The 15,134-nt window shown below is 42.9% G+C and overlaps 1 non-coding gene and 1 pseudogene across 1 annotated transcript; both read left to right on the forward strand.

Moving 5' to 3' along the window:
• The window catches only part of LOC144698002 (uncharacterized), a 131,125-nt pseudogene that overhangs the window by 97,281 nt on the left and 18,710 nt on the right, over positions 1 to 15,134 (forward strand).
• trnat-ugu (transfer RNA threonine (anticodon UGU)) lies at positions 7,428 to 7,501 on the forward strand. Its single transcript has one exon. It is a non-coding gene; the product is annotated as a tRNA-Thr (tRNA).

The raw sequence follows: 15,134 nt of genomic DNA on the forward strand, positions 1-15,134 counted from the left end.
CAAGATACTCCAACTCGGTCCAAACCTCCCAATACACCGAGCACAGGCTCAGGAAAACACAGGTAGATTATATCCTGGTCACAAAACCTCCGAGCAGCATTTACAGAATACCCGAGTGAGCGAGTCACAAATAAAAGTCACAGAAACTTTCTAAATCGTTTCACTCTAAAATTCCTTCATTTTATTGAAAAGCTAACTGTTGTGAATCTGAAAATGAGCACCATGGGATTTGTGTTACCGAGTGAAATTTTTCCATTGTTTATCCATTAGGTTTGTAAGTCAAATTGTGTTGGATATTGAAGCGAATCTGATTTCAAAATGAGGTCACAAAGCAGCTAAACATTAAATCCAGGAGAAAATCCTGAGGAAAATGGATCACAATGTTTGGAAGGAGGTGCAGCTGAGAAGCGGAAGCTGTGAATGTTGTTATTGATGATTGAGTGGAAAGCACTGGGGCCTTGGTCAATCATTGTGTCCGGGTGGTGAAAACGATTCTTTTAAAATCCACTGGGGTTTCCCCAGGAAAGTTCCAATCTTACCGACTGTGCTTATTATTGCTGATTTCAACCAGGTGTCCACTGAACTCCTGGATCAATGGAAGAAAAAACATCCAAAAATTCTCCTGATTTTTGGACTCTGAGGGAATGAATGGCTATCGGGATCGGGTGGGAAATTGGTGTTGAGGCTGGAGATTCGCCATGATCTTGTTAAGTGATGGAAGAGGCTTGTGGGGCCTTATGAAGTATTTCTGCTGTTTTGCTCCTGTTCTATTTGAGTAGCCATACCAGCCAAGGTGATGGGCACTAATAGTCTGAGCTCGGTAGAGTGGCTATAGGTGTTTGAAGGTGTCACTCTTCTTTGAATGGTGAAAACGATGCTTTTAAAATCCACTGGGGTTTCCCCAGGAAAGTTCCAATCTTACCGACTGTGCTTCTTATTAATGCTTATTTCAACCAGGTGTCCACAGAACTCTCGGATCAATGGAAGAAAAAACATCCAAAAATTCTCCTGATTTTTGAACTCTAAGGAACGAAGGGCAATCGGGATCGGGTGGGAAATTGGTGTTGAGGTTGGGGATCCGCCATGATCTTATTAAGTGACGGAGGAGGCTTGTGGGTCCTTATGACGTATTGTTGCCGCTTTGGTTCTGTTCTGTTTCAGTAACAGCATCAGATAAAGCAATGGGCAGTAGCATCCTGAGCTCGGTAATTCAGCTGAGTTGTTGTATGTGCTGGTTTAAGGTTTCACTCTTTATTGAGGCGTGGTTTCTAATCCCACTGCTGCTAAATTGTCCTCTTGGTCGAAAAGATGCCAGCTCACAGTTAAAGCAGGTATGTGCGGTGTTTCACTTTAATGGGAAGAACGAGGAGACACAATAAAAATATAAATGACTGTGGAGAAAATGTGGGGTTGTCGAATGAGCTGAATTCCTCTTCCATAAGCTGGCATGGACAGACTGGGCCGAATTTCCTCCTCCTTTGCTATAGCCATCTATAATTTTATACCAACAACACTAACCTATCCATGGGACCGGTCATCGTGGCCGAGTGGTTCAGGCCATGGAGTCCAGATCCAGTCAAGGCCATGTGGAGTAGCATCATGAGCTTGGTAGAGCAGCAGTAGTTGCTGTCTATGGTTTAAGGTCTCATTCTTAATTGAGGCGTGATTTCAAATTCCACTGCTGCTAAAATTGCCCTGTTAGTCGAAAAGGTGCCAGCTGACAGTTAAAGCAGGTGTATGCCATGTTTCACTTTAACAGTAATACTGAGGAGAGACAATAAAAATAAAAATGGCTGTGGAGAAAAGGCGGGATTGTTGAATTACCTGAATTCCTTTTCCATGAGCTGGCACGGACACAATGGGCCGAATGTACTCCTTCCCTGCTGTGGCCACCTATAATTTTATACCAACAAAATTACCCTGTGCATAGGGGCAGTCATCGTAGTCGAGTGGTTTAGGCGATGGAGTCCAAATCCATTGGGGATTCCTGCATCTCATTATTCCTGGTTTTAACTCTGTGTCTACGGAGTTAATTATCGGTTACATTGAATAAAACCCATCAAAACAAGCGGGCGTTTTCCTCTTTCTGTTCATTCACAAAACCTACCGTGGAAACGAAGCAAAACTTGGTGTCATGTTTGCTTCCTGGGCGCTTGTCTCTCCTTAGAGACAAACCCTTGCCCTCTGTCAGTCTCGGTGTATATCCCTGTGTGGGTTCCTTTGTGTGTGTCAAAGTGATTCAGTTTCCCGAGGAGGTGAACACATTTTTACCATCACAAACTTTATTCACATTAGTTGTACAGCTTCAAATGAAAATGTTACAGAGAAAAATATCAGGATGAAAGATGCAAGAGGAGTTTGCGATGTTTGGAAGGAGGTGCAGCTAAGAAGAGGAAGATGTGAATGATGTTATTGATGATTGAGAGGAAAATATTGCAACCTTGGGACTTGTGTAGTTCGATACCTTCTACACTTTGAAATTCAGAACAAGCTGAGGCTGCAGGTGGAAAGCAACAGTTGTCTCCATGAATGTTGGGATATGGGATACATATGTCATGTGTGCCCGGCTACTTCAACTGGTACATCAAAGGATCTTCATCTCAGCGTCGTGGGTTCGGCGCACGTTGAGTGCAGCTTCTTTCAAACAAATAACCACCAACCTATTTTCCTTTGAAACTGGACGACGGATATTCACCACTGATTCAAAGCACTTCCATGTCCCATCTCTTTCTGTCTCACCTCCAGCTCTCTCCGCCCTTCCAGGAGCTGTTTGACCACACACAGTCAGTTAGTGCGAACGTTAAACAGAACGTGGTCGGTTTATAGGTAACAGGCTAAAGAGACACCAGGATCTTCCTGATTCCCCCCAGGTATTGATTACAGGAATGTGCACAGTGCCGATTATCCACAGTCACACGCTCCTTCCAGTCTTGTCTACGTTGCTCAGCTTTGAAATTTCTCGTATTTTCGCACTGGATTTCAATGTGAAGAAAGCAGAGCTGTGATAAGTTTATATTGTTCAGCAGATATACTGCAAGAAGTTACATAACAGGCTAAAGATAACAGTGCTCTTTAGTCGCGGTGAGCTCCAGTGAAGGATTGGAACCATTAATGTGTCGTTCAATTAGTCTCGTGACAAATCTCTTGCTATAAATGACAACTCGCTGAATTTGCTGCATGTTTTGGTTTCAAAAGAGCCGAATACAAGGTAAGAAAGTACATCTTGCTAGAGTGGGTTATGAAATGGCAGAATGACTGTGAAAGAAGCACCCGTGCTGTTGGGCAACATAAAATTATAGAAAGTTACAGCATAGAAAAAGGCCATTCAGCCTCAATGAGCTAATGAGCTGCTTTTCAAGAGTAGTTGTGATTGGTTGATCCATCAGGAGTGATATGTTTGTCAATGCAAACAGTAGGCACCAGAATTTGCCCTTCTCTCACCCATATTTTTCTTGGCACCAGCATCCCTATGGTCAGTGCTTTTCAAACAGCCCTTCTCTTGTCCTTCTTTCACTCCGCTCCTGTCTTTGTCCCCGACCTCTTCCAAGTGTGATATTTCCAGCTCTGAGGCGAAACTTCAACTGATTATGGTGGAGCTGATAAATGTTATCAATCAATAAGTAATTAACACTCACTTTAACAATTTCACAAGATCAATAAATTTGCACTCCCTGACCGGGAATCGAACTCAGGCCGCGGCGGTGAAAGCGCTGAATCCTGACCACTAGACCACCAGGGAAACTGGCTAGTTCGTTTCAGTTTGATTTATTGACGCTGCTTTTATCCATGTTTCCATTTTAAATGGAATGAATTCTTCAGTCAATTACAACAACGGTTTCTGTGAGCTGGAACATGAAATTGACAGTGAGGTGAAATAGCCCCACAAGCTGCTCATGTGTAACTGTCAATTTTCAAAACCCACCAACCTCATCACTGCGGCTCCTGTGAAACTGACAAGGGAACACACGGCAGACATTCATCACTGAAAGTAACGGAGACACATCCAATTCAAAACACTGTCATTTCGCATCTGTTTCTGCTTCTGTCCCTGCCTCACCTCCAGCTCCCTCTGCCCGTCCAGCTCCCAGGTCAATTAGCTGCTTGATGCAGACACAGTCAGTTCATGAACCCAAGCTTTCCCTGGAAATCAGAGACAGAGAATGTGGGACCCAAGGATTTTCGAAAGAATGCGTTTGCAGATTACATGGTAAAGATAATCTGGGATCTCATCTTCCTGATTCTCCCATATACGGATTACAGGAATGTGCACAGGGCCGATTATCCACAGTCGCAGGTTCCTTCCAGTCTTGTGCACGTAGTTGAGCTTTGAACCCACTCGCAAGAGTGGATTATAAAATGGCAGAATGAGTGTGAAAGAAGTGGTGTTGTGAAATATCAAAGTATAGAGAAGCAACGAAAGAGGCCATTCGGCCCTGTGTGCTGCTTTCAAAGAACTCTGAAGAGTTATATGGAATCGAAATATTAACTCTCTTCCTTTCTCCAGAGATGCTGCCAGATATGCTGAAATTTTTTTACAGCGTTTTGTGTTTTTTTTTGTTCAGATTTCCAGCATCCATAGTATTTTGCTTTTATCCCTGGATTCCTAGCCCAGCAACAATACCACTGCGCCAATGCTGACCACTGAATAAGAAAATACGGACATGTTTGATCGTGTTTTCTCCTATTTAAATGATATGTCCTTAGATGGCAGGATTCGAACCCTTGTGTTCATTATTAACAACAAATGTAAATGATTGAACATTCACTCACCCTTAAATGAGCAAGCTTGGATAATGTTTTTGCCCAGTTTCAAACCGCTGCTCTGCCACATGTGAAATGACCGTGACCCCCACTGCCCTGCACAAACCCTGAGCTGTAAAGATCCCAATGGAGCTGTCTGGAATGTTAAGCGGTGACGTCATGCAGCAGCACTTTGGGTCTTTGTTTTGAAGAAATGAAATTCGGCTGTCCTCATTAGGAATGCTGGAGACAGACTGATCAACAATGTCATCATCAAATGGCACAGCGCAGCAAGAGGCCCTAAGATGGAAGCAAAATAATGTAGATACTGGAAATCTGAAATAAAAACAGAAAGTGCTGGGAAAAATTCATCAGGTCTGGTAACATCTGTGGAGAGAGAAGCTGAGTTAACGTTCTGAGTCCGTATGTCTCTTCTTCAGATTCAGGCCGACTCGAAGCATTAACTCTGCTTCTCTATCCACAGGTGTTGTCAGACCTGTTGAGTTTTTCCAGCATTTCCTGTTTATACTACAACGTGAAGCCCTTCACCTCATCGTATCTGTGCCAGCTATTTTTAAAGAGCTAACCAATTCGTCTCAAATTCCTTCTCTCTTTCCTTAAACCTGAGTATTCTCCCTTTCAATCATTGTCCATTTCTCGCTTGAAGAAGGAGTTTCTGCAGAATCCATGCACAGTTTGCCTTAGTTAACAAAGTTTCCCTGACCCAATGACATGAAGAGTTGGTCTAAGATTCCTTATACAGTTTTTGATACAAACATTATTTATTTATGCAATTGATTTCATTTCGAATTACAAAAGAACTTTACCCTGATCAAACAGGTCATTATTATTTCTGAGCTGATATCTACAATCTAATTCCATTTGCTCTACAAACGGGAGAGCTGGATTCAGGTTCCAGTCTCTGGAGGAGTGGGTCCGAGTCCCAACGCTCCCAAATTTTCAGTTGCTTCCCACTTTCGGGCACATTAGGAATTCCCTTTGGGTGAGCAAGAGACAACTCCAGTTTAATACGGGGGGTGGGGGTTGGGGCGGGTTGTGGTCCTTTATTTTGACAGGGTGAACGAGGAGAGACAATGTCAATAGAAATTGCTGTGGGAGAAAGGCGTGTGAGTGGAATTGGTTTAGTTGCTCTTCCTGAGAGCCAGCACAGATACGACGGGCCGTACGACTTACTTCATAGTCATCTCTGATTTGATATGAACATGTTTTCCCTCAGGAAGTGCTGTTAGTCGCGGTCGAATGTTGAGGGCGATGGTACTGACATCCATCGGGGTTTCCCCAATGTTGGTTTGCTGACTGCGGTTCTCGTTATTCCCGATTTTAACCAGGTGCCAACAGAATTAGTTGTCGGATAAATGGAATCAAACAAAAACTCCCGCGTTTTCATCTGCAAGGATTTGCAAAATCTGCATATGGAAATGGAACAAAACTGAGCCGGTTTGGTGACATCCTTTCTTTCTGGCTGTTTGTCTCTCCTTAGCCCTCTGTCACTCTCGGTTTATATGTGTGTGTGTGTTCCTGTGTGTGTCAATGTGCTTCAGTTCCTCATTTTTACCGATCCACACTTTATTCACCTTAGTTGTGTGGCTTCATATTAAAATCGTAGAGAGAAAATAAAAACAGGTTTAAAAGGTTCAGGAGGAATTTTCTTTCTGTATTTCTGAGTGGAGACTGTTGAGTTATTAAGTGTCCGTATGTTACAAAGCGGAGGGCGATTGAAATTTTCACATTTAAACAGACACCGAGTCCTTGTGGTCGAGTGGTTAAGGCAATGGACACATCGAGAGAATGAATTTGTAAATACAAACAGTCCAAACTGAAATCCCTCGGACATTAGGGACTGTATTTCTTCTCGAAGCTGTTCCACGTGTGATATTTGCAGCTCTGATGTGAAACTTCAACTCTCACTCCACTGATTCGGGCGGAGCTGTTTTCTGTTTTCAATCAATAAGTAAATCAGGCCTGTTTTAACAGTTTGTACCAGATCAATAAACCTTCATTGCCTGGCCGGGAATCGAGTCCGGGCCACGGCGGCGAAAGGGCCGAATCCTCACCTCGAAATCACGAGGAAAGCTGTCTATAACTCTTGCAACGTGCTTTGTCTGGGCCACGTTTGCCATTTTTCAGACACTTTCACCAGAGGTGTTTTTAAGGGGTAGCTGTAGTGAAGGATTGGCACCAATACAGTGTCGTTCACCTGGTCTGGTTCCAAATCCTGCTCAGGAATTCAAGAAAAACTTTGAGTTTGCTCAGTGTCTTGACTTCAAAAGCGAGGATGTAAGAAAGTACATTCCCCCAAGCGTGTAATAAAATGTCGGAATGACTGGGAAATTATGCTGGGAAACATCAAATTGTAGACAGTTACAGCAAAGAAAGAGGCCATTCGGCCTGGCGCGCTGCTTTCAAAGAGCAGTTGTGATTGATTGGTCAGGAGTGATATTTGTGTCAGTGTAAACAGTCGGCAGTAAAATCTCTCACATTACCACGGCAGACATTCATCACTGAAAGCAACTGACACACGTCAAATTCTGCCGCTTTCATGTCGCATCTTTAACTTCCTGTTCTCCCTTTCAGGCATTTCCAGATCTATCAAATATTATCCATGCAGAACGTTGTCCTGTTCCTCGTTCCACTAGGAGACTTACTGTGAGCGGGATAGAGCAAGTGGCTCCATAGCTCAGTGGTTTAGAGCTCTGGTCTTGTAAACCAGGGGTCGTGAGTTCAATTCTCACTGGGGCCTGCGATTAATGTTTATGAAATTTGGTAACAAGGTAACCTTTGAGCAGAGCACTGTAAAAAGATAAAAGCTGGAAATCCGAAACAAAAAAAAAATACCTGGAAAAACTCAGCAGGTCCGACAGCATCTGCGGAGAGGAACATAGTTAACGTTTCGAGTCCGTATGGCAACAAGATGGCAGATGGATTATAATGTCGGCAGGTGCGATTATGTTCACTTGGTTATAAAAATGAGAATAACAGAATGCTTTTAAAATGTGAGAAATTTGTTAGCATGCAGGATCAGCATGTTGGCCTTTATTGCAAGGGGATTGGAGAGCAAGAATAAAGAAGTCTTGCTACAGGGTTTTGTGAGACGGCATCTGGAATCCCATGTGCTGTTTTCATCTCCACATTTATAAAAGCATTGGGAACGGTGCAGGGAAGGTTCACTAAATTGGTCTCTGGAATGTGCTGGTTGTCCTAAGATGAAAGGCTTTTATTCTCTGGAGTTTAGAAGAATGAAAGCCAATCTGATTGAAACCTGTAAAATTCTGAGGGGGCTTGATAGGGTGGACACAGGGATTGTTTCCGCTGGTCAGGGAATCTAAAACACTGGGGCACAGTCTCAGGGTAAAGGGTCGATAATTTCGGGCTGAGATGAGTAGAAATTACTTCATCCAAAGGGTTGTGAATCTTTGAATTCTCTACCCAGAGGGTTGTGGATGTTCCATCATTGAATACATTTAAGGCCGGGATGGATAGATGTTTGGTCTCTCGGGGAATTAAGGGATATGGGGAATGGGCAGGATAATGGAGTTGAAGCCAAAGATCAGCCATGATCGAATTGAATGATGTGACAAGCTCGATGAGCCGTGTGGTCTACTCCTGCTTCTATTTCTTGTGATCATATGTATAATAAAGACAGTAATTCATGTTATAATAAAAACAGAAAGTATTGGAAGTTCTCAGCAGGTCTGACAACAAATATGAAGGGAGAAACAGAGTGAAGGTTTCGAGTCTAATTTGACACCTTTTCAAACCATAAATTGGCTGCTAGTTACGATATTTTGAACAACATCAAGACAGAATTGAACCCAGGCGGTGAAAGCACCGAGGCTGAACCACTAGAGTGTTAGCTTCCAACTGAAGGTTTAATGGTTTAAGAAAACCTAGGGTCAAGTAGACTCCCTCTCTTCCTGCTTCTACTCATATTACTGACATAATTCTGCTTTGTGTCCTTTGGCTACAAGGAAATGTTGTCCAAACTTTGCCAACCCTGCTGTTATTCGGTAAATTCTCACATAAGTATTGCATGTCTCCAAATATTGCGTGCAGTTCTGGAATCCGCATCATAAGAAGGGTGTGATTGCAATGGAGAGAGTGCAGAGGAGATTTACCAAGTTGTTGCCTGGACTGGAGAGTTTTAGTTATGAGGAGAGATTAGATAGGCTGGGGTTATTTTCCTTGGAGCAGTGGAAATTGAGTGGGGGCAAGATTGAGGTGTATAAAATTATGAGGGGCATAGATAGAGTAGACAGGAAGGAACATTTCCCCTTGGTGGAGGGATCAATAACCAGGGAGCATATATTTAAGATAAGGGGAAGGAGGTTTAGCGGGGATGTGAGGAAGATTTATTTCACCCAGAGATTAGTGGAAATATGGAACTCACTGCCTGAAATGGTGGTAGAGGCAGAAACCCTCATAACATTCGAAAAGTATTTGAATGTGCACTTGCAATGCCATGGCATAGAAGACTATGGGCCTAGTGCTGGAAAATGGGATTAGAACAGTTAGGAACTTGTTTGACGGCGCAGATTCGATGGGATGAAGGGCCTCTTTCTGTGCTGTAGACCTCTATGACTCTATGACTAAATATATTTATGAATATTCATTTCAAATAACGCGAGAAACTGAAACAAACATGTGCATAACATCCAACCTATTAGAAAGATTGGGTTCAAAGCAATGAATAGAAATTGACTGTCAAATTGCATATATAGAACTGGAATACACCATCACAATGAATGAATCCATTGTCTGTTAAAATGTTGCTCAGTGAAAATTTCAATCATCCTCCCCTGTGTAACATACAGGCACTGAGTCAATAAGCAGTCTCCACTCAAATAAACACAAAGGGTCAATCTCCTCTTGCAACTTTTCAACCTGTTGTTATTCTCTGTACCATTTACCATGAAGATATATAACGAAAGTGAATAAGGTTTGCGATGGTAAAAAATGTGTTCACCCCTCGGGGAACTGAACCAAATTGACACAGACAGAAATATACAATGTGAGTGGTAGCGAGCAAGGATTTGTCTCTAAGGACAGAAAAACTCTCAGAAAGCAAGTATGGCACAAATTAGTTCAGTTTTGTATCATTTCTGACTGCAAATTCCGTGAATTCTTATGGACCAACAGAAATGAAGCAACACGGAAGTGAAGCAGGAAAACCAGACGGGAGTGTTTGGAAGCTGCTGATTCCATTTAACCAATAGTTCATTCTGGAGGCAGCAAAACGAAGGAACAGCGAGAAGTCCAGTCAGCAGGACTCTAACCCACGTGGGGAGGCCACAATGGATTTTAAATCCATCCCTTGAACCACAGAGTCGCGGCTGCAGGCCTTATACTAGCGTCATTGTTGTTCCTGTAAAATCCTGGAATGGTTACAGCAGAGAATGAGGGCATTCTATTCCCAGTCACCCTGAAATTCCTACAGCCTCCCTTGTTCTACCTACCAAGACGAACCACGTCATATGTCAAATACCCCGAGCCTATTCTAAGGGATTTGATGAAACGTCTGAAAGACAAACCAACTGAAATTTGGCAAAAGTGGGATTAAAATCCATGACTTAATAGGAACTGGTGCTTAAATCCAGAGCCTGAGACCACTTGCATACGCTACTGCTGGCAATATGATAGTAACCATCGCCTTGATTGGTAACGGTACTGAATTAGAACATAACAAATAGCAACAGGAATAGACCATTTTGTCTTTCGAGCCCCTCACTGTACCATAAAATCAGACCCCAAAACAACATATAGAGACCATTCAGCCGGGTCAGAGGAACATAGGCCATTCAGGCCTTTGACACTGCTCCACCATTCAATAAGATCAAGGCTGATCTTGTGGTCTCAACTCCACTTTCCTGTCTGTCTGTCCGTACCCACCTCCACCCTCACCGCCCCTCATAACCCTTGACTCCCTTGACCATCAAAAATCTGTCTAAATCAGCCTTGAATAAATTCAGTGACCCAGCCTCCACTGCTTTCTGGAGAAAATTCCTGAGACTGACGACCCTCTGAAAAAAGAGAAAAAAACTCTTCATCTGCGTCAGTAAAGGGAGACCTCTTACTCTTCTGGAATTAACTCACCTGGCCCCTCTCCCCTACCTTTTCCCTGGACATGTTGCAGTATTTGGTCCAATTCCCTTTTGAATTCCGCTGCTGAATCTGCCATCCCCACACTCTCTATCTAACCCAGCCGCCGGATCCATCCCTCCCAGGTCGCCATGTGGAAATGCATGGTTACCCTGCACTGAAGAACAGGTCCCAGGCACACTCAGCTACTTGACAACAGAACAACATAAAGTGACTATTGTGGAAAGTTGAATGAGTCAACATTTTAAATCATCCAGATATTGACACACACTCCATAGAGAAACTGGCTTTCAAACTATCAGGATAGAATTAGACACACCAGTACCTATCAGAGGGAGTAAAATTAAAGTGAAGAGGGAAACAAACTCTAGATTTAGAAAATATCCACAAGGTGAATGAAGGTGAATACTGAGCTAGAGAATCTTAAAAGTCCGTGCATGAACTTCTGTTTGAACCAGATGTATTTACCACATGTCAATAATTTAAAATTGTGTGAGATGATCTGCAGGTGGGGAGGATGAATCTCTGTCGATAGTTATCACATTTAGTGGATAAAGTTTTCACATTTACTCTTGGTGGCAGCTCAAGGGTTTGTGTTGCTGATTCTGATCATTCTAGTAGCTTTAGTATGTTATCCACGGTTTGTCATAAAGAAATTAGGAAAACAAGCTCGTAGCTTAGAAATAGTGAGGTTAGTCAGAAATCAGTTGTGAGAAATCAATAAGGATATTCCCTTCTCAAGGTGGGGAGATCTGTAAGAAATCACTGTCAAATATTCTTATAAAATCTTCAGAAGTGTATTGAATATTGTACGAATGGCTCTCCCTCCCCCTCTCTCTCGCTTAGGAACAAAGATTGCTGGCTTGACAAACATCGGAAAACATATCCCAATGTTACCTCATAGGGATGGACTCGGGAGTTAAGGAACGGAATTTGTACTGGTGACTGATGACAATGGCTTTGATCTACCCAATTCTTCAAAGGAGCACATTTATGCTCATCCTGTATGGAATGTTGGATAAGCAGTTTGATAATTTAGTAACAGTGGAGGAATGGAAAGGGATGGTGGTGAGGTAGAGCTGGGTGTTGTCAGTGTACATGTGAAAACTAACATGGTGCTTTTGGATGATGTCACCCAGTGGCAGCATGTAGATGAGAAATAGGAAGTATCAAGGATAGATTCTTTTTTTAGGATGGATGATGACGGTGGATTTAAAGGTGAGAGGGACAGTACCAGAAGAGAGGGAAAAAAACATGAACAAGATCAGCCAACATGCAGAAGTTGAATGGTCAGCAGTTCAGTGGGAATAGGGTCACTGGAGCAGAAGGCGAGTCTCATGGACAAGATGAACACTGAAAGGTTATGAAGGGAAATAGGAAACTGGAGAAAGATCTGAGTTCAGAGCTCGGGCATGGGGGATCTTTAGAGACAGTTGACCCGGTGAACTAGTGGAAGGGAGGGAAGCAGCAGAGGCAACTGATCGGATTGATTCAACCTTAGTGACAAAGAAGCTCCATGAGCTCCTCACACTTGCTGTTGGAGGTGAGAACAGAACAGGCAGGGGAGAGAGAGAGAGCACTTCAAAAGGAACTAACTTCTGTAGAGAAATGAAAAAAGACTCGACACACGGTGTGTTTGACACAAAGCTAGTTTATCTGACTTTTATCCAGAATTTTAACCCCTATAACTGGGTTGGAGTTTATTAACATCAGCAGAAACAGACCCCATAGAACATGGTTCAGTCTCAAATGTGATTAACAGCAAAATCCAATCACTGTAGTTACTTGTCAACTTGAGTTAATGTTTCGAGTCCATGTGACTCTTCTGAAGAAGAGTCTATGTGGACTCAAAACGTAAACTTTGTTTTTCTGTTCACAGACGCTGCCAGACCTGCTGAGTCTTCCTACAATTTGTTTTATTTCAGATTTCCAGCATCTGCAGTATTTTGTCTTTATACTTGTGAACTGGTTGTTATTTCTGCAGTGTGGATGAACACCCAAATGACTTGCCACACTCGGAGCGTGAGAACAGCCTCTCCCCAGTGTAAATTCACTGGTGTACAGTGAGGTCAGAGGATTGCCTGAACCCAGGCCCATTTAGGAGAGCACCTCAACGGTCTTTCGTCAGTCTGAACATGTTAATAAGGCATCAGTTGCCTGGAACATTTCAAGCACTTCCCACAGTCCGGGCATTTAAAAGGCCTCATTAGTGTGAACTCACTAGTGTGTCTGCAGATGGGATAACTGAGTGAATCCCTTTCCACAGTTGGAGCAGTTGAATGGTCTCTCGTCAGTGTGAACATGTTGATGGGAACCACTCTCCACTCTCACAATCCGCCGCTTCCGGCTTCTCTCCGGCACCAACCTCAAGCAAAGAGAGCAGGAGACTCCGAGCATGCGCCATCCACCCGGACAACCCGCGGCAGATAGAGCGGTTTCTGAGGCGCAGGGAATTGTGGGTAATCCGACCGCCATTAGAGACCGCGTCTCAGTTTAATTTTGCCTGAAACTGGGAAAGCAAGGGGAAGGTTCTGTTCACATAGGGATAGAAAATAAGAAAGATCAAGTTCCAACTCCTGCCATTCGGGAATGAGATGATAAGGGACGAAAAGGCGGATTTACACATGGGGGCAAATGGCATAGCCGAGAGTCTAAATGAATACTTTGCAACTGCCTTTACAAAGGAAGAAAATGCTACCCAGAACGTGGTGAAAGAGGAGGTGATTCAGATTCAAAAAGGTTTAAAATTGAATTCGAGGAGATATTAGATAGGTTATCAATACTTAAAGTTGTGAAACAAAAACAGGGCATTCTGGAAAAACTCAGCCGGTCTTAAAGCATATTTGGAATGAAAAAATAAACAATTAATGTTTCGAGTCCGTATGACTTACTGTTTTGTTCGCCCTCCACAGATGCTGTTAGACCTACTAAGTTTTTCCAGCATTTTCTGCTTTTGTTTCAGAATTCCAGCATCCACAGTATTTTGCTTTTGCTTTAAAGTTGTGAAATCACCTGAGCCAAATGAGATGCACCCAAGGATCCTGGGAGAAATAAGAGTGAAATTAACAGAGGCGGTGGCCATAATATTTAATTGTGCCTTGGACTCAGGTGCCAAAGGACTCGAAAGTTGCAAAAGTTACACCCTTGTTCCAGAATAGGTGTAAGGATAAGCCCAGCAACTGCAGGCCAATTACTTTAACTTCAGTGGTGAGAAACTTCCAGAAACTATAATTTGGACGAAGTGAGCAGTCACATGGACAAATGCAGGTTAATAAAGGAAAAACAACATGGACTTCTTAAGAGAAAATCATGTTTAACTTCCTGGAGTTTTTTGAAGAGGTAACAGAGAGGTTTGATGAGGGCAATGCTCTTGATGTGGTGTACATGGACTTTAAAAAGGCATTTGGTACAGGGCTGCTCAACAGACTTTTAAGCAAAGTTATAGCTCGTGGAATAAATGGGACAGTAGCCACATGGATACGGAATTGGCTCAGTGGAAGGAAACAGAAAGTAGTTAATGGATTTTTTCAGGCTGGTGGAAAGTTTGTAATGGGGTTCCCCAGGGGTCAGTGTTGGGACTCGAGCTTTTCCTGATATATATTAATGACCTAAATCTTGATGTAAAGGGAAAAATTTCAAAGTTTGCAGAAGATACAAAAGGGGTTGAAGGAGAAAGGGACCTGGGTGTATATGTCCATAAGCCATTGAATGTGGCAGGAGAGTGATTGAGAGAGTGATTAATAAAATATACAGTATCCTGGGTTTTATTAATAGGGGAATAGAGTAGAAGAGCAAGGAGGTCATGTATAAGTCACTCGCTTGGCCTCAGGTGGTTTGTTGCATCCATTTCTGGGCACCACACTTCAGGAAGGATGTGAAGGCATTGGAGAGGGTGCAGAAAAGATTCACAAGCTTGATTCCAGGGAGGAAGGACAGCACATCAGAAGATAAATTGGAAAAATTAGGACAGTTTTTATTAGAGAAAAGGAGGCTGGGAGGATATTTGGCAGAGTTATTCAAAATCAAGTGGGGGCTGCACAGAGTACATTAGGAAAAGCTGTTCCCACTCATCAAAGGATTGAGAACAGGAGGGCATAGTTTTAAAGTGATCAGTAAAATAATCAACAATGATATGAGAAAAGTCCTTTCATGCAGTATCTGGTTAGGGTCTGGAATGCTTTGTGTGGGAATGTGGTGGAGGCAGGTCCAATTGAAGCATTCAGGCGGGAATTAGGCTGTTATCTGAAAAGGAAGAATATACAGGTTTATGGGGAAAA

Source organism: Cetorhinus maximus, chromosome 23, assembly GCF_964194155.1.
Source record: "Cetorhinus maximus chromosome 23, sCetMax3.hap1.1, whole genome shotgun sequence".
NCBI classification, from domain to species: domain Eukaryota; kingdom Metazoa; phylum Chordata; class Chondrichthyes; order Lamniformes; family Cetorhinidae; genus Cetorhinus; species Cetorhinus maximus.